Source organism: Triticum aestivum, chromosome 5D (assembly GCF_018294505.1).
Source record: "Triticum aestivum cultivar Chinese Spring chromosome 5D, IWGSC CS RefSeq v2.1, whole genome shotgun sequence".
NCBI lineage: Eukaryota > Viridiplantae > Streptophyta > Magnoliopsida > Poales > Poaceae > Triticum > Triticum aestivum.
Window position 1 is genome coordinate 428,903,825 of NC_057808.1, and position 21,291 is coordinate 428,925,115.

Genomic DNA, 21,291 nt, shown 5'->3' on the forward strand with positions numbered 1-21,291 from the left:
GTCTAGGCTAAAGACGCGTGATTTAGGTGTATGGTAATAGCCAATGAAATTAACTTGGAGTAATTGCATGCAGCCGATTGCACGCTATGTATTTGCCTCCAACTAGTCAAGCGCACATACAACGCTAGCCCGTAATTATAGCATGCATATGTTTCCATTTTTGTTCTTGTATGCCAATCGAGCGCACATCCAGTGGAGGGTATCAAGGAAAAGTAAAAAAAGGTAGACACATTGTTGGTCACAATCACACAACTTTGTCAAAAAAGTCCCTGGCATTATCTTTGACGGTGTTGTTGGCGAGTCGTTGTGTCCACATGGATACCTTGGTGAGGCCCAAAGTTATTACATACAACTGGTTGTATTGTATGTTTTGTGAATGCGTATGTCCAACACTAGTCTGCAATTATAGTGCAGTTGTTACCATCTTCATTTTTGCATGCCAATCGAGCGCACACCCATCGAAGGGGCTAGAAATAGTAAAGGGATGACCACATTGTGTGTGACACAACTTTGCCCTGGTGACTAGTTTGGCTTTTTCCAAAAAGGTCCCTAGCAATATTTTGGAGGCGTATGGTTCTGAAGTCATATGCTTACAGCGGCTTTATATGCGCTTTCTGGAATGGACCTATATGGTTTTGAAATAGTATCGCATATGGGGCATTACATGTTCGTATCAGAGCAGGACCAACTGTAGGATTCCTTACTGTGGCACCCCGGCTCAGAGAGACCGAAACACCCCGTATTCCAGACCGGAGATGAAGTCTTCTGGAATACAACACTGCTTGGCCTAGAACAAATCGACTTTTATTACAAATACTAAGGATACAAGGGTTCGAGTAGTACAAAGGATTACATCGGCTTGACGATCCTACACCTGCTCAGGTAGTCCTATGCTAGCAGCGGAACAACTTCTAGCAGCGGAACAACTTCTAGCAGCGGAACAATGACGACGGTGATGAACTCCACTCCGCAGGGACTCCGGCTGGAACAAATCCTAGCGCACAAACTCGGGGATCCTCGACAGGCAATCAATCACAGCATGACCTGCAATCTGGCATGACATGCTAGGTGAGTACTTTGAATGTACTTGCAAGCTCACAGCAGCCAAAGCAATCAAGACAAACAACAACATGGCATTTACAGGTTGATTATCAATGATGAGCATGATATTGCTGATAACCCACAAGTATAGGGGATAGTTTGTAGCCTTTTTCGATAAGTAAGGGTGTCGAACCCAACGGGAGATGAAGGTAGAACAAATATTCCCTCAAGTTCTATCGACCACCGATACAACTCTACGCACACTTAACGTTCGATTTACCTAGAACAAGTGTGAAACTATTTTGTAGGTGATAGGATAAGTTTTGAAAGGATAAAAATAGAAGTACTTAGCAAGAATAAAACTACGAATAATTTGCAAGATAATAAAAGTTAGTTGTTTAGTAGAAAGTTTGTAACACAAGGGAAAGTTATTTGTCCCTGGGCAATCGATAACTAGACAGGTAATCACTATTTCAATTTTACATGAGGGAGAGGCACGAGCTAACATACTTTCCGTACTTGGATCATATGCACTTATGATTGGAACTCTAGCAAGCATTCGCAACTACCGATCATTAAGGTAAAACCCAACCATAGCATTAAGTATCAAGTCTGATAACCCACAAGTATAGGGGATCGCAATAGTTTTCGAGGGTAGTGTATTCAACCCCAATTTATTGATTCGACACAAGGGGAGCCAAAGAATATTTGCAAGTATTAGCAGTTGAGATGTCAATTCAATCACAGCTGGAAATTAAATATCTACAGCAAAGTGATCAGTAGCACAGTAGTATGATAGTTTGATAGCGAGAGGAATGGTAGTAGCAACAATAGTGACAGTAACAACAGTAGCAATAATTTTGTAGCAGTTGTAACAGTGGTAACAACAGTGGTAACTTAGAAAGAACAATAAGTGAAAAGCTCGTAGGCATTGGGTCGGTGATTTCGTTGGATGATATTCATCATATAACAGTTATAACCTAGGGCGACACATGCTAGCTCCCGTTCGTCAATATAGTAGGCATGTATTCCGTAAATATTCATATGTGCTTATGGAAAAGAACTTGCATGACATCTTTGATGTCTACTACGCAACTTCATTCTTGTAGACTCGTGTTGGGCCTCCAAGTGCAGAGTTTTGTAGGACAGTAGCAATTTTCCTTCAAGTGGATGACCTAAGGTTTATCAATCTGTGGGAGGTGTAGGATGAAGATGGTCTCTCTCGAACAACCCTGCAACCAAATACAAGAAATCTCTTGTGTCCCCAACACACCCAATACAATGGCAAATTGTATAGGTGCACTAGTTCGGCGAAGAGATGGTGATAAAAGTGTATTATTGATGGTAGAAATATATTTTTATAATCTGAATAAATAAAAACAGCAAGGTAGCAATTGATAAAAGTGAGCACAAACGGTATTGCAATGCTTGAAAATGAGGCCTAGAGTCTGTACTTTCGCTAGTGCAATCTCCCAACAGTGCTAATATAATTGGATCACATAACCATCCCTCAACGTGCAACGAAGAATCACTCCAAAGTTCTTATCTAGTGGAGAACATAAGAAGAAATTGTTTGTAGGGTACGAAACCACCTCAAAGCTATTCTTCCCGTTCGATCTATTCAAGAGTTCGTACTAAAATAACACAAAGCTATTCTTTCCATTCGATCTATCCTAGAGTTCGTACTAAAATAACACCAAATAATTTCAGATTCATAATACTCAATCCAACACAAAGAACCTCAAAGAGTGCCCCAAGATTTTTACCGGAGAAACAAAAGACGAGAACGTGCATCAACCCATATGCATAGATTACCCATATGTCACCGCGGGAATCCGCGAGTTGAATGCCAAAACACATATCAAGTGAATCTATATGATACCCCATTGTCACCATGAGTACTCATATGCAAAACATATATCAAGTGCTCTCAAATCCATAAAAGTATTCAATCCGATAACAAGGAAATCTCAAAGGGAAAAACTCAATTCATCACAACAAGATAGAGAGGGGAAAACACCATATGATCCGACTATATTAATAAAGCCCGCGATACATCAAGATCGTGACATCTCAAGAACACGAGAGAGAGAGAGAGAGATTAAACACATAGCTACTGGTACAACCCCTCAGCCCCGAGGGTGGAATACTCCCTCCTCATCGTGGTGGCCACCAGGATGATGAAGATGGACACCGGAGATGATTCCCCCCTCTGGTAGGGTGCCGGAACGGTGTCTAGATCGGTTTTCGGTGGCTACAGAGCCTTGCGGCGGCAGAACTTCTGATCTAGGTTAACCCCGAGGGTTTGGAATATTTGGGAATTTATAGGTCACAGAGGGGGTGTGGGAGGCCACCGAGGTGGGCACAACCCACCTGGGCGCGCTTGGGCCCCCAGGCGTGCCTTGGTGGGTTGTGCCCCCCTCGGGGCACCCCCCCCAGGTGCAGCTCTGGCCCATTGGAAGTGTTCTGGTCCATAAAAAATCCTTAAAAAGTTTCGCGGTGTTTGGACTCAGTTTGATATTGATTTCCTGCGATGTAAAAAACATGCAGAAAACAACAACTGACACTTGGCACTATGTCAATAGGTTAGTACAAAAAATGATATAAAATGACTATAAAATGATTATAAAACATCCAAGAATGATAATAGAACAGCATGGAACAATAAAAAATTATAGATACGTTGGAGACGTAGCAGCATCCCTAAGCTTAATTCCTGCTCGTCCTCGAGTAGGTAAATGATAAAAACAGAATTTTTGATGTGGAATGCTGCCTAACATGTCATCTCGTATTCGTTTCTTTATAGCATGGACATTTGGACTTTTATATGGTTCAAAGCAATAGTCTAGTTTTGACATGAGGACTACTCAAGCATACCAACAAGCAACAACGTCTTTCAAAATATCAACGCTGAAATAAGTTATCCCTAACCCATCATGCTCAATCATTGATCTATTCATGAAACACACTCGCATATTAGCTACACCCAATGCTCAAGTATGATCATAGTGCCCCCTAGTTGGTGCTTTATAAGAGAAGATGGAGACTCGGAATAAAAATTGCATAAAGTAAAAGAAAGACCCTTCGCAGAGGGAAGTAGGGATTTGTAGAGGTGCCAGAGCTCAAAGTGAAAATTGAGAGATAAGAACATTTTGAGAGGCATACTTTTCCCACCAACGAAAACGACTTAGAGCTCCCAACACTTTCCATGCTAGATATATCATAGGCGGTTCCGAAACAGAAAATAAAGTTTATTCCTTTTTCAACCATACTTTCACTTTCCATGGCTAACCGTATCCACGGGTGCCCTCCATACCAACACTTTCCAAGGAATTTATTATTTGACAACATAAAGTAAATTCATTTATCATTTCGGGACTGGGCATCCCTAATACCTTTGCCTTACTCTCGTGCAATGACAAGTGAATAAACACTCATCGTGAGAATAACACATCTAGCATGGAAAATATTAACCACCCCTCACCGCCTCACGAGCGGTACAAGCACACAAAAGAGAAATTTATTTTGAACATTAGAGATGGCACATACAAATTTGCTTAGAATGGCAAAAGAATACCGCATATGGATAGGTATAGTGGACTCATGTGGCAAAACTAGTTTAAAGGATTTTGGAAACACAAGTAGTGATCATACTTAGTGCAAAATGAAGGCTAGCAAAAGATTGAGAAGCGACCAATCAAGAAACGAATAATCTCATAAGCGAGCATTAAGCATAATTAACACCAAATAATGCATCACAAGTAGGATGTAATTTCATTGCATGACTATTGACTTACTACACCACAACACTGATGCGAGGACAGGTAAACTGCCGGGAGAAGTCACTTTAAAGGGCAAATAAACTGCCGAGACAGTGTTTCTCCCGGCAGATAGAACTGCCACGAGAACGGCTGCCGGGGATTACTTGTCCCGACAGATAGACTTCTCCCGGCAGTTTATCTGCCCTGGCTCACGTATTTGCTGGCAGTCTATTTTCTCCCGACAGATTAGTCAAGCACATAAAACTAGAGTTGCCGGCAATTCAATTGCCTGCACAAGCATGTTTACCCGGCAATTATTATGCCAACACCTTGATTTCACCACCAATTGGTTCTAGGCATCCCTAATGCAACATCCAATCAGTATATACGTTTAGGTAATCAGGACATGTCCCACGATTTGTACATGCACTACAATCAAACTAACATATAGGCCTCATCATAAACAGTAAAGTATATCCAATAAATATAACGACCATATATAAGCCGGTTGTGCCAAAAAAGTACATATATGTTTACAGATGTGTCACACAATCAAAATAAAGTAGTGCCACAAAAGGAGAAGTACATATGTTTTTAGATGTGCCACACAGCCAAAATGAGCTTAACAACCATCAAAATGAGCAGAGCAAGTCTCCAGGTTCAACAAACAAGACATACGACACTATCATTCCACCAACTTAATTGTAGGTCTTCCAAATCTTCAGCAACTTGAAGATCTTCCATACCTCGATCAACTTTTGTACCTCTAGGAAGCCTGCAATAGATCGGCAGATGTTACACACAACAGTTGCACTCAGAACTTAAGAAAGATGTTACAACAATCACATATAACAGCCGCATGCCCACATACAAAAGCGGCATATGTTCTGAAATATAGAGAAACAAGTAACATCTCTAGAGTAATCTCTACTACAGTACGAACATGTCCTGGACATCAACACGTCCATTTTTTATCATCTTGATAGTAGCAAGCTTATCTTACTTCTCATCCTAATATAGTGTGCAAAGTCTCTACAAATATTAACAAAAACTAGTAGGTGTACCTTGTATTTTAAACACTTGCCTACAGCAGAAGTGAGGCTATAGACTCATGGTATGTAATTGGGTGCTTTGGTTGTAATATGGTCATCTATATTTGATCTGATAATGGTAGTGTGTCTGCCGCATAAGGGGCCAAGAACATAATGAATGTTTAGTTTCTCTGCATTTAGCAAGTTAATTAAGAATCTGTATTAAGTCAAAGTGATTGTGAAGTTGTATGCCTGCCAGTAGATGTACCTGATATTGTTGCAAGTACAAGTGTGTGAAATGAAAGCATTAGGTATTTTAAATTAAAGAGAAAAATAGAGACATTTGTTCCAGATCTCAGGTATTTAAAACTGGCCAACTTCATACTGCACATAGCTAATATTACTGTACCAAAGTAAAGCGCGAACAGAATTTATGACCATTTTGATTTTTTTTCTGCATTTTCAAACACAATCACGAGGCCATGATCACACCCTAAACATTACACAAGTGCATTTTCAAGCTACTGTACTGTACAAGTACATATGCAAATTTACAGTTGTAGCTTCAAGTAGGATCAGTAAATTCAGGATACAAGTTACTGTAATAAGCAAAGTGGTATAAGCAGGTTACATACACAAAGTTACTGTACTAGCCAGCGAATCAAGTTAGCGTTATTTGGGCCTACTTTTCTTTCTAAGTCTCTGTATCTACTACGCTGCCCACAATATAAAAAACTGTAATAAGCGAAGTGGTATAAGCAGGTTACATACACAAAGTTACTGTACTAGCCAGCGAATCAAGTTAGCGTTATATGGGCTTACTTTTCCTTCTAATTCTCTGTAACTACTACACTGCCCACAGTATAAAAAATCTAGGACAAGTTTCTATATTGGTTGACTATCCTACATCTCCCACAACAAGTTGAATTAGCCTAAAAAATTAGACCATGGCTTTGTACAAATAAACAAACAAGCTGATTTATGCACCAGTTTAGGACCTGTGATGAATGGAACATGAATCAAATTAAAGTTATGAGCTGCGCCATGTATGGCATGGGTCGCATATACTTGCATGTTTAAGTATGTTATTACACACTAGATTACATATAAATACAAGTGAGTGAGCATGGAATCTAACGAAAATCATTTCTCTACATGGCAGAGTCTTCCGTGTACATGAAAGGAAGTGGATCCAGTTGCAGTTTATATCATATCCTGAAATACTTCATGTGACTTGAAGAAAGAACATATTTTCAGTAGTGAAAAGACAATTATATCTGTAATGGATGAAAATAAGATCAGCTGCCACACCCTTTGCTCCCAAGTCCTACCATCAATCCATAAAAGCATGGTTTTTGAAAATGGAGCTGACATAACTAAGGTAAAGTTCACTTGTGTTCATCTCTCACTTGTGTTAACCAATATGATGACTCAGTGTCTGCAATCCTATTGTTTCTAATTAATAGTGTTTGAAAGTCAGATTATATGTGTGAAGAGAGCATTACCACTCACTGAAAATTTAGTGAACAAGCTGCGGTTTCTTTATTTCCCTTGCAAGATTGTTGTTTCCTTCTCTCTTTTTTCCAGAGTGTTGTTTCAGGTTCTTTGTTAGGACTGCAGATTCTTTCTTTTTTCAAGCAGCATAGCTTCATTCTCATTCTCCTTTTGCAGGCCTTCTACTCCCTTCTTACTTTGCTGTGGCAAAACAGAGAAACATATAAAAATGTTATATGATGAATATTTGCTTAAAAACAATGTGGCCAGAGGTAGGCACAAGATGCAAAGTGTCAGCTCTCCAAGCTCACGAACAGGCAAAAATTCAGAGGGTATCGACGCTCGTTCTCCATGGTAGCAGGAACCAAAAATCCACCCAAAAAGTTGGGGGGAAACTCACATCAGACCAAACAAATCTAACAACCTCATCTCAACATACAAAATTGACAGCATCCAAAGGGATCTGCCCTCTAGGAGACAGGAGGAGGGACAGGGGAGAGGAGGTGTGACGGATCTGAGCAGCATCTTGGTAAGGAAAAACTCGTCTGCATCAGGTTTCCAACATGACGGATCTGAGCAGCATCTTGTGCCAGCGTAGTGAGGAGCATGCACCACACTCACCGTCGGCGTGGAGGGAACCATGGTGGGAAGCCTGCCCGTGCTCGTCAGCGCAGAGGGACGTGGAGATGAGGAGCGCGGCGGCGTGGTTGTGGGGGGACGACCCTGAGATGTAGAGGAGCCAGGAAGAACCGCTTCCTCTCGCCCTTGCCGTCGCCGTGCTCGCAACGCGATGGACGAGACACGGTTTTCGTCGCAAGATCTGGTGCTGGAGATGAAGGCGACATCGACCTGACGCACCGGCGCCGTCGTCCATTCCTGGCGGCGGTGCCGAAGGGAGGGAGGCGACGCCAACCTCGATGCACTGGATCCATCGATCCCAGTGAGGGTCGCATAGGTTGGTGTGTGTGTGGGGGGGGGGGGGGGGGGGGGGGGGCGGTGGAAGGAGCGGTCGACGGAGGAGGGGGTCGGCGGCGGCGTTGGTCGGGACGAAGGCTAGAGCCTGGGAGGAGGGTTCGATTTGGGGAAGAACTTTTTTTTAGGATAGGGGAAGAATTTGTGGGGGCGGTAGATATTTTTTGGTCACGCGCGCTTCAGCCTGCCTGCGCGCGTTTGGCCCAATTATGTCGGTCTCGCACCATAGAGAGGCCCGGCAGACAGTGGGCCGAGATTCACTTGTGCCGGCAGTTAGGGAGCCGTGGATGGTAGAAATCACCACCGGCAGTCCATATGCCCTAGCTATTCGTCTTCTCCCGGCAGTTTATCTACCGTCTAGTATTTCTGCCGGCAGTAGCATGATTCCCGGCAGACTATTTGCCCTTGATTAGGTATTTCTCCCGGCAGTTAATTGCCCCCAATATTTCGTGCTTGCATAGGGAATCACAAACCTTAACATCAAGATTCTTACTAAAGCATAGTTACTCATCAACATGACTCACATATCACATCATCATATCTCAAAACTATTACAAGAAATCAAGTTTATTTTGTCCAATGATCTTCATGAAAGCTTTTTTATATCCTTCTTGGATATCTATCACTTTGGAACTAATTTTCATGTGTTGCTTTTGATAAGCTCAAACAAATATGAGTGAAGATCATGAGCATAATATTTCTTTCTCTCAAATTAACTTAAGTGAAGCAAGAGAGAATTTCTTCAAAAATACTAAAGCACACTATGCTCAAAAAGATATAAGTGAAGCACTAGAGCAATTCCATAGAAAAGAGCTTCTTTGACGGGATGTGAGTGCCGCTTACCTAGCCTCCCTGGCAACTATTTAAGGACTCTATTTTATTTAAAACTTTCAGATCTAAGTATTTTATTAAAACAGCAACCAAAACAAAATAAAATGACATTCTAAGAGTAACACACATCATGTGAAGAAGCAAAAATTTAGGCTCAACCGATACTAGCCGATAATTGTTGAAGAAGAAAGGTGGGATGCCTACGGGGGCATCCCTAAGCAATAATAAAGTTATTATTTATTTCCTTATTTCATGATAAATGTTTATTATTCATGCTAGAATTGTATTAACCGGAAACATAATACATGTGTGAGTACATAGACAAACAGAGTGTCACTAGTTTCTTACAAGTGCTATGTAATTGCTTTACTTTTATCGCTATGCGATAGCAATAGTTGCAAAAGCAATAGCTGGTGAGACGACCATGTGACGACACGTTGATAAAAGATCAAGATGATGGAGATCATAGTGTCATGCCCGTAACAATGGAGGTCATGACAGAACTTTGGAGATGGAGATCAAAAGCACAAGATGATGATGGCCATATCATGTCACATATTATGATTGCATGTGATGTTTATCTTTTATACATCTTATTTTGTTTAGTTCGGCGGTAGCTTTATAAGATGATCCCTTACTAAATTTCAAGGTAAAAGTGTTCTCCCTAAATATGCACCGTTGCCAAAGTTCGTCGTGCCGAGACACCACGTGATGATCGGGTGTGATAAGCTCTACGTTCATCTGCAATGGGTGCAAGCCAGTTTTGCACATGCAGAAATACTCGGGTTAAACTTGACGACCCTAGCATATGCAGATATGGCCTTAGAACACTAGAGACCGAAAGGTCGAGTGTGAATCATATAGTAGATATGATCAACATAGTGATGTTCACCATTGAAAACTACTCCATCTCACGTGATGATCGGACATGGTTTAGTTGATATGGATCACGTGATCACTTAGATGATTAGAGGGATGTCTATCTAAGTGGGAGTTCTTAAGTAATATGATTAATTAAACTTTAATTTATCATGAACTTAGTCCTGATAGTATTTTGCAAATAATGTTGTAGATCAATAGCTCGCGTTGTTGCTTCCATATGTTTTATATATGTTCCTAGAGAAAACTAAGTTGAAAGATGATAGTAGCAATGATGTGGAATGGGTCCGTGATCCGAGGTTTATCCTCATTGCTGCACAGAAGAATTATGTCCTTGATGCACCGCTAGGTGACAGACCTATTGCAGGAGCAGATGCAGACGTTATGAACGTTTGGCTAGCTCAATATGATGACTACTTGATAGTTTAGTGCACCATGCTTAACGGCTTAGAACCGGGACTTCAAAGACGTTTTGAACGTCATGGACCATATGAGATGTTCCAGGAGTTGAAGTTAATATTTCAAGCAAATACCCGAGTTGAGAGATATGAAGTCTCCAACAAGTTCTATAGCTAAAAGATGGAGGAGAATAGCTCAAGCAGTGAGCATGTGCTCAGATTGTCTGGGTACTACAATCGCTTGAATCAAGTGGGAGTTAATCTTCCAGATAAAATAGTGTTTGACAGAATTCTCTAGTCACCATCACCAAGTTAGTAGAACTTCGTGATGAACTATAGTATGCAAGGGATGACGAAAACGATTCCCGAGCTTTTCATGATGATGAAATCGATGAAGGTAGAAATCAAGAAAGAGCATCAAGTGTTGATGATTAACAAGACCACTAGTTTCAAGAAAAGGGATAGAAAGGGAACTTCATGTAGAAAGGCAAGCAAGTTGTCACTTTCGTGAAGAAGCCCAAAGCTAGACTAAAGCCTGAAACTGAGTGCTTCTACTGCAAAGGAAATGGTCACTGGAGGCGGAAATGCCCTGAACATTTGGTGGATAAGAAGGATGGCAAAGTGAACAAGGGTATATTTGATATACAGGTTATTTATGTGTACCTTACTAGTGTTTATAGTAGCCCCTGGGTATTTGATACTTGTTTGTTGCTAAAAATTAGTAACTCGAAACAGGAGTTACGGAATAAACAGAGACTAGTTGAGGGTGAAGTGACGATGTGTGTTGGAAGTGGTTCCAAGATTGATATGATCATCATCACACACTCCCTATACTTTCGGGATTAGTGTTAAACCTAAATAAATGTTATTTGACGTTTGCGTTGAGCATGAATATGATTTGATCATGTTTATTGCAATACGGTTATTCATTTAAAGTCAGAGAATAATTGTTGTTCTGTTTACATGAATAAAACCTTCGATGGTCATACACCCAATGATAATAGTTTGTTGGATCTCGATCGTAGTGATACACATATTCATAATATTGAAGCCAAAAGATGTAAAGTTAATAATGATAGTACAACTTATTTGTGGCACTGCCGTTTAGGTCATATTGGTGTAAAGCGCATGAAGAAAATCCATGCTGATGGGCTTTTGGAATCACTTGATTATGAATCAGTTGATGCTTGCGAACCATGCCTCATGGGCAAGATGACTAAGACTCCGTTCTCCGGAACAATGGAGCGAGCAACAGACTTGTTGGAAATAATACATACTGATGTATGCAGTCCGATGAGTGTTGAGGCCCGCGGCAAGTATCGTTATTTTCTGACCTTCACACATGATTTGAGCAGATATGGGTATATCTACTTGATGAAACATAAATCTGAAACATTTGAAAAGTTCAAATAATTTCAGAGCGAAGTGGAAAATCATCATAACAAGAAAATAAAGTTTCTTCGATCTGATCGTGGAGGAGAATATTTGAGTTACGAGTTTGGTCTTCATTTGAAACAATGCGGAATAGTTTTGCAACTCACGCCACCTGGAGCACCACAGCATAATGGTGTGTCCGAATGTCATAACCATACTTTATTGGATATAGTGCAATCTATGATGTTTCTTACCGATTTACCACTATCGTTTTGGGGTTATGCATTAGAGACAACTGCATTCATGATTAAAAAGGGCACCATCTAAATTCGTTGAGACGACACCGTATGAACTGTGGTTTGGCAAGAAACCAAAATTGTCGTTTCTTAAAGTTTGGGGTTGTGATGCTTATGAGAAAAAGTTTCATCCTGATAAGCTCAAACCCAAATCGGAGAAATGTGTCTTCATAGGATACCCAAAGGAGACAGTTGGGTAGACCTTCTATCACAGATCCGAAGGCAAGATATTCATTGCTAGGAATGGATCCTTTCTAGAGAAGGAGTTTCTCTCGAAAGAAGTGAGTGGGAGGAAAGTAGAACTTGATGAGGTAACTGTACCCGCTCCCTTATTGGAAAGTAGTTCATCACAAAATTTGTTCCTGTGACTCCTACACCAATTAGTGAGGAAGCTAATGATGATGATCATGTAACTTCAGATCAAGTTACTACCGAACCTCGTAGGTAAACCAAAGTGAGATCCGCACCAGAGTGGTACGGTAATCCTGTTCTGGAGGTCATGTTACTTGACCATGACAAACCTACGAACTATGAGGAAACGATGATGAGCCTAGATTCCGCGAAATGGCTTGAGGCCATGAAATCTGAGATGGGATCCATGTATGAGAACAAAGTGTGGACTTTGGTTGACTTGCCCGATGATCGGCAAGCCATAAAAAATAAATGGATCTTCAAGAGGAAGACGGACGCTGATAGTAGTGTTACTATCTACAAAGCTAGACTTGTTGAAAAAGGTTTTTAACAAAGTTCAAGGTGTTGACTACGATGAGATTTTCTCACTCGTAGCGATGCTTAAGTCTGTCCGAATCATGTTAGCAAATTGCCACATTTTATGAAATCTGGCAAATGGATGTCAAAACTATGTTCCTTAATGGATTTCTTAAAGAAGAGTTGTATATGATGCAACCAGATGGTTATGTCGATCCTAAAGGTGTTAACAAAATGTGCAAGCTCCAGCGATCCATCTATGGACTGGTGCAAGCATCTCGGAGTTGGAATATACGCTTTGATGAGTTGATCAAAGCATATAGTTTTATACAGACTTGCGTGAAGCCTGTATTTACAAGAAAGTGAGTGGGAGCACTACAACATTTCTGATAAATATATGTGAATTGTTGATCGGAAATAATGTAGAATTTTCTGGAAAGCATAAAGGAGTATTTGAAAGGAGTTTTTCAAAGAAAGACCTCGGTGAAGCTCCTTACATATTGAGCATCAAGATCTATAGAGATAGATCAAGACGCTTGATAAGTTTTTTCAATGAGTACATACCTTGACAAGATTTTGAAATAGTTCAAAATGGAACAGTCAAAGAAAGAGTTCTTGCCTGTGTTACAAGGTGTGAAATTGAGTAAAACTCAAAGCCCGACCACGGCAGAAGATAGAAAGAGAATGAAAGGCATTCCCTATGCCTCAGCCATAGGTTCTATAAAGTATGCCATGTTGTGTTCCAGATATATTGTACACCCTACCACTGAGTTTGGCAAGGGAGTACAATAGTGATCTAGGAGTAGATCACTGGACAGCGGTCAAAATTATCCTTAGTGGAATAAGGATATGTTTCTCGATTATTGAGGTGACAAAAGGTTCGTCGTAAAGTGTTACGTCGATGCAAGTTTTTGACACTGATCCAGATGACTCTAAGTCTCAATCTGGATACATATTGAAAGTGGGAGCTATTAGCTAGAGTAGCTCCGTGCAGAGCATTGTAGACATAGAAATTTGCAAAATACTTACGGATCTGAATTTCGGCAGACCTGTTGACTAAACTTCTCTCACAAGCAAAACATGATCACACCTTAGTACTCTTTGGGTGTTAATCACATAGCGATGTGAACTAGATTATTGACTCTAGTAAACCCTTTGGGTGTTGGTCACATGACGATGTGAACTACGGGTGTTAATCACATGGTGAGGTGAACTATTGATGTTAAATCACATGGCGATGTGATCTAGATTATTGACTCTAGTGCAAGTGGGAGACTGAAGGAAATATGCCCTAGAGGCAATAATAAAGTTATTATTTATTTCCTTATTTCATGGTAAATGTTTATTATTCATGCTAGAATTGTATTAACCGAAAACATAATGAAGGAAATATGCCCTAGAGGCAATAATAAAATATTATTTATTTCCTTATATCATGATAAATGTTTATTATTCATGCTAGAATTGTATTAACCGGAAACATAATACATGTGTGAATACATAGACAATCAGAGTGTCACTAGTATGCCTCTACTTGACTAGCTCGTTAATCAAAGATGGTTATGTTTCCTAGCCATAGACATGAGTTGTCATTTGATTAACGGGATCACCTCATTAGGAGAATGACGTGATTGACTTGACCCATTCCGTTAGCTTAGCACTCGATCGTTTAGTATGTTGCTATTGCTTTCTTCATGACTTATACATGTTCCTATGACTATGAGATTATGCAACTCCCGTTTACCGGAGGAACACTTTGTGTGCTACCAAACGTCACAACGTAAATGGGTGATTATAAAGGTGGTCTACAGGTGTCTCCAAAGGTACTTGTTGGGTTGGCGTATTTCGAGATTAGGATTTGTCACTCCAATTGTCGCAGAGGTATCTCTGGGCCCACTCGGTAATGCACATCACTATAAGCCTTGCAAGCATTGTGACTAATGAGTTAGTTGCGGGATGATGTGTTACGGAACGAGTAAAGAGACTTGCCGGTAACGAGATTGAACTAGGTATCGAGATACCGACGATCAAATCTCGGGCAAGTAACATACCGGTGACAAAGGGAACAACGTATGTTGTTATGCTGTCTGACCGATAAAGATCTTCGTAGAATATGTGGGAGCCAATATGGGCATCCAGGTCCCGCTATTGGTTATTGACCGGAGACGTTTCTCGGTCATGTCTGCATAGTTCTCGAACCCGTAGGGTCCGCACGCTTAACGTTACGATGATAGTTTTATTGAGTTTTGATGTACCGAAGGAGTTCGGAGTCCCGGATGAGATCGAGGATATGACGAGGAGTCTCGAAATGGTCGAGACGTAAAAATCGATATATTGGACGACTATATTCGGACTTCGGAAAGGTTCCGAGTGATTCGGGTATTTTTCGGAGTACCGGAGAGTTACGGGAATTCATATTGGGCCTTTATGGGCCATACGGGAAAGGAGAGAAAGGCCTCAAAAGGTGGCCGCGCCCCTCCCCATGATCTGGTCCGAATTGGACTAGGGAAGGGGGGGCGCCCCCTTCCTTCTTTCTCCTCCCCCCTTCCCTTCTCCTACACCCACAAGGAAAGGAGGAGTCCTACTCCCGGTGGGAGTAGGACTCCCCCCTTTGGCGCGCCTCTTCCCTTGGCCGGCTGCCTCCTCCTTGCTCCTTTATATACGGGGGCAGGGGGGCACCCCATAGACACAACAATTGATCTATTGATCTCTTAGCCGTGTACGGTGCCCCCCTCCACCATATTACACCTCGATAATACCGTTGCGGAGCTTAGGTGAAGCCCTGCGTCGGTGGAACATCATCATCGTTACCACGCCGTCGTGCTTACGAAACTCTCCCTCAACACTCGACTGGATCGGAGTTCGAGGGACGTCATCGAGCTGAACGTGTGTAGAACTCGGAGGTGCTGTGCGTTCGGTACTTGATCGGTCGGATCGTGAAGACGTACGACTACATCAACCGCGTTGTGATAACGCTTCCGCTATCGGTCTACGAGGGTACGTGGATAACACTCTCCCCTCTCGTTGCTATGAATCACCATGATCTTGCGTGTGCGTAGGAAATTTTTGAAATTACTACGTTCCCCAACAGTGGCATCCGAGCCTGGTTTTATGCGTTGATGCTATGCACGAGTAGAACACAAGTGAGTTGTGGATGATATAAGTCATACTGCTTACCAGCATGTCATACTTTGGTTCAGCGGTATTGTGAGATGAAGCGGCCCGGACCGACATTACGCGTACGCTTACGCGAGACTGGTTTCACCGTTGCGAGCATTCGTTGCTTAAAGGTGACTGGCGGGTGTCTGTCTCTCTCACTTTAGTTGAACCGAGTGTGGCTACGCCCGGTCCTTGCGAAGGTTAAAACAGCACCAACTTGACAAAATATCGTTGTGGTTTTGATGCGTAGGTAAGAACGGTTCTTGCTAAGCCCGTAGCAGCCACGTAAAAACTTGCAACAACAAAGTAGAGGACGTCTAACTTGTTTTTGCAGGGCATGTTGTGATGTGATATGGTCAAGACATGATGTGATATAATTTGTTGTATGAGATGATCATGTTTTGTAACCGAGTTATCAGCAACTGGCAGGAGACATGTCTCGGTCATGTCTACATAGTTCTCGAACCGGTAGGGTCCGCACGCTTAACGTTCAGTGACGATTTGTATTATGAGTTTATGTGATTTGATGTACCGAAGGTAGTTCGGAGTCCCGGATGAGATCGGTGACATGACGAGGAGTCTCGAAATGGTCGAGACGTAAAGATCGATATATTGGACGACTATATTCGGACATCGGAAAGGTTCCGAGTGGTTCGGGTATTTTTCGGAGTACCGGGAAGTTACGGGAATACGGGGGAAGAAGTATATGGGCCTTATTGGGCTTTAGGGGAGAGAGAGAGGCAGGCCGCGCGCCCCCCCACAATGACTAGTCCGAATTGGACTAGGGGGAGGGGCGGCGCCCCCTCCTTCCTTCTCTTCCCTCTTCCCCTTCCTTGTCTCCTACTCCTACTACTTGGAAGGGGAGGAGTCCTACTCCCGGTGGGAGTAGGACTCCTCCAGGGCGCGCCATAGGGGCCGGCCCTCTCCCCTCCTCCACTCCTTTATATACGTGGCCAGGGGGCACCCCATAGACAACAATTGATCATTGATCTTTTAGCCGTGTGCGGTGCCCCCCTCCACCACAATCCACCTCGGTCATATCATAGCGGTGCTTAGGCGAAGCCCTGCGTCGGTAGCATCATCATCACCGTCATCACGCCGTCGTGCTGACGGAACTCTCCCGCAAAGCTCTGCTGGATCGGAGTTCGAGGAACGTCATCAAGCTGAACGTGTGCAGAACTCGAAGGTGCCGTGCGTTCGGTACTTGGATCGGTCGGATCGTGAAGACGTACGACTACATCAACCGCGTTGTCATAACGCTTCCGCTTTTCGGTCTAAGAGGGTACGTGGACATACTCTCCCCTCTCGTTGCTATGCATCACCATGATCCTGTGTGTGCGTAGGAATTTTTTTGAAATTACTACGTTCCCCAACAAGAAATATATTTTTATAATCTGAATAAATAAAAACAGCAAGGTAGCAAGTGATAAAAGTGAGCACAAACGGTATTGCAATGCTTGAAAATGAGGCCTAGGGTCCGTACTTTCGCTAGTGCAATCTCTCAACAGTGCTAATATAATTGGATCACATAACCATCCCTCAGCGTGCAACAAAGAATCACTCCAAAGTTCTTATCTAGCGGAGAACATAAGAAGAAATTGTTGTTGGGGAACGTAGTAATTCAAAAAAATTCCTACGATCACGCAAGATCTATCTAGGAGAAGCATAGCAACGAGAAGGGAGAGTGTGTCCACGTACCCTCGTAGACCGAAAGCGGAAGCGTTTAGTAACGCAGTTGATGTAGTCGAACGTCTTCACGATCCAAGCGATCCAAGTACCGAACGTACGGCACCTCTGTGTTCAGCACACGTTCAGCACGATGACGTCCCTCGAGCTCTTGATCAAGTTGAGGACGATGGAGAGTTCCGTCAGCACGATGGTGTAACGCCCCGGATCCGATGCGCCAGGTGTCACCCAGTTATTCGCTGTCGTTGCCATGTCATTTGCTTGCGTGTTGCATTTTGCCATGTCATCATCTGCATTTCATATCATGTCATCATGTGCATCGCATTTGCATACGTGTTCGTCTCATGCATCCGAGCATTTTCCCCGTTGTCCGTTTTGCAATCCGGCACTCCGTTGTCACCCGGCGCCCCCTTTTGCCTCTTCTCGTGTGCGGGTGTCAAACTTTCTCGAAATGGACCGAGGCTTGTCAAGTGGCCCTAGTATATCACCCGGAGACCACCGGTCAAGTTTCGTTCCATTTGGAGGTCGTTTGGTACTCCGACGGTTAACCGGGCATCCGCGAAGTCCGTTTGGGTGTTGCAGCAAACCCCCCTTCAAACAGCCCCAAACACCTCTAAGTCTCCGCCATGCTCTCGGTCGTTCGATCACGATCGCGTGGGCGAAAACCGCACCCCGTTTGGACTCTTCTAGCTCCCTCTACCTATATATACTCATCTCTCCCGAATTACGAACGCAGATGAAACCCTACCCATCTTCCTCCTCGCGCCGCCGGACACATCCACCCCGTCGGACATGTCCGCCGTCCACGTCGCCCCGGCCAACCAGGAAGCGCCACGTCATCGCCGCCGCCTCCCTCCTCCACTCAGGCGCCGCCACCTGTCCCGCCGCGCCGCCAGCCACCGCGCGGGCCCACAGGGCCCGAACCAGGCCCGCGAGGCCCGAGCCGCCCTGCGCCTCCGCCCGGCCGCCTCCCGCCGCCGCCCGTCGGAGTTCCGCCCCGCCGCCGTGCGCCGCCGCCGCCTCACTCCCGCGCCACCACCGCCTCGCCCCCGCCTCGCCGGCGCCTGCCTCTGCCCCGCCGCCGCTCTGCCATGCGCCGCCGCCCGCGTCGCCCCGCCGGCGCCGCCCGCGCCCGACGTGGCCTCCCTCCGGCGCCGCCCCCTCTTCCCCGCCGGCCACCGCGCCTCCCCCGGCGCTCCTCCTTCTCCGCGCCGCCGTCGGCAACCGCCACCGGCGAGCTCCTCGAGCCCCTCCTCGATCCGATCTGAACGGAGCCCGTACGTTGACTTTTTCCCTCAGCCCCGAAAATATTCCTAAGTCCTCAGTTTTTATTAATATGTGTGCATGTTCAACTGTGTGTAACTTCATGCATGTAGCTCCGATTCGCGCGTGTAATATGTCAAATTGTTCGTCTCGTGATGCTCTACATTTTGTTAAATTGCACCATATTCATTTGAGTCCATCTTGATACCCTAATCGTCTTTGCAAGAGTGCTAGTTGCTGTTATTCTCTGGTTCTTGACAGAACTTGGAGATTTGTCATTTTTGTATCATTAAATCTGTGCATCTTTTGGGCATGAGCTCTACATGTGTTTTGAAGTATGCCATGCCATCTTTTTCCAAGGGTGTATGCCATGTATTTTTGTGATCTCTGTGGTGACTAGCACAAGCATGCAAAGTAGGCCCCGTAATATTTCTGATTTCAGAGACTTAGTGATTTCTCTATCTTTGTCTGCTGTTATTTTGTTGCCATGTAAACTTGATGCTACAGAGAGATCCATGCATATTTTGGAGATGTTCAGTAAGGATGTTTTGTAGCTATAGTTGTAAGTCATCCATTCCTGCAATTGTTTGCAATTTTGGAGTGCCATAGCATGACTCAATCGTGCTCTACTTTTGCTATAAAATATTTCTGGCAGATTCTTAACATGATATTCATTTTTGCGAAGCTTGTTATAGTTGATCCATACATGCTATGCTTATACTCTTGCCATGGTTAGCTTCATAAATATTCCATCTTGCTGTAGGTATGATTGGTTTGTCATGCATTGCTCTGTAGTGAGTGCATCAAGCTCACAAAGAGGCCTACATATTATTGTTTCTGCCATGCTCTGTTTTCTGCCAAGTCTGAAACCTGATAACGAAACTTGCTATGTTTACATGCTTGCCATCATATCTTCTGGTCCTTTTTGGCTTATGTTCAGTAAGAGACTTTTGTCATATGCATCTAGTAGAATACTTCCATGCCTTGTTTTGCTATGTTAAGTTCCTGTAGCATGTTGATTTCGTGCTCTGAACATTGCTACCTGATGCTGTTTCTGTCATGTCCAGTAATTTCTGCCAAGTCTGTGAACCTGTTATTATTTGCAATCTTGCCATGTCCTTTTGAGCATGTTCTAGTGATTTCTGGAGATAGCTCAGTGTTCATGTTTTGTTGTGCTTTACCTGTACATCATGTCCATGCCTTTTGTTTTCATGTTGAGTTGCTGTAGCATATTGTTTTTGATGCTTGCCATATGCCTAGTTGCTGTTTTGGCCAGATTGTTGCTATGTCTTGTTTGGAGTGTATGTGTTGCACCGTTGCTCCGTTTTGAGCATGCTCTATATGAAACTTGCTTAGTTTTGCATGTAGTCTCATATTATCATGTTGCATCCTTGTTTTGAGGTGTTTGCTTGATGTTTGTATGCATTTTGCATCAATGCCATGTTTTACTTGTTTTGCTCATATCTTTTAGGCCGTAGCTCCGAATCTAATGAACTTTATATGTAACTTGACTAGAATTTTGTGTAGATCATCATGGTGCTCTTAACTTGCTGTTTAACAACTTCAATTTAATGCTTGTTCAGTTCTGGACCAATTTCGAAATTTGCATATGAGGACTTACCGGAATTGTTATATGTTGTTTCCGGCCTCATTTAAACTTGCCTTAATGTGTTGTTCTTATATGCATCATCCCTTGTCATGAGTAGCTCCATATAGCCTTGCCATGCATCATTATTGGTTGAGCATCATGCCTTGTTCATGTGTGGTGTGTTTACCTTGTTGTGTGCTTCTTCTCGATAGTTCCCGTGTCGTTGCGATCGTGAGGATTCGTTCGTCTTCGTGGCTTCATCTTCTTCATGGATTCGTTCTTCTTCCTAGCGGGATTTCAGGCAAGATGACCGTCACCTTGGATCTCATTACTATCATTGCTATGCTAGTTGCTTCGTTCTATCGCTTTGCTGCGCTACCTATTCACTTGTTCCTCAAGCCTCCCATTTTGCCATGAACCTCTAACCTTTGTCACCCTTCCTAGAAAACCGTTGTTTGGCTATGTTACCGCTTTGCTCAGCCCCTCTTATAGCGTTGCTAGCTGCAGGTGAAGATGAAGATTGCTCCATGTTGGATTATGTTTATGTTGGGATATCACAATATCTCTTATATATTATTTAATGCACCTATATACTTGGTAAAGGGTGGAAGGCTCGGCCTTATGCCTGGTGTTTTGTTCCACTCTTGCCGCCCGAGTTTCCGTCATACCGGTGTTATGTTCCCGGATTTTGCGTTCCTTACACGGTTGGGTGATTTATGGGACCCCCTTGACAGTTCGCCTTGAATAAAACTCTTCCAGCAAGGCCCAACCTTGGTTTTACCATTTGCCCAGCCTATTTCTTTTCCCTAG

The 21,291-nt window shown here is 43.2% G+C and overlaps 1 long non-coding RNA gene across 1 annotated transcript; it reads right to left on the reverse strand.

Moving 5' to 3' along the window:
• Positions 1–5,276: 5,276 nt before the first annotated feature.
• LOC123122398 (uncharacterized) lies at positions 5,277–8,322 on the reverse strand. Its single transcript, XR_006460208.1, has 3 exons — positions 7,949–8,322; positions 7,339–7,528; positions 5,277–5,577 (listed from the first exon to the last, which is right to left on the reverse strand). It is a non-coding gene; the product is annotated as an uncharacterized lncRNA (long non-coding RNA).
• Between the last annotated feature and the right edge of the window lie 12,969 nt (positions 8,323–21,291).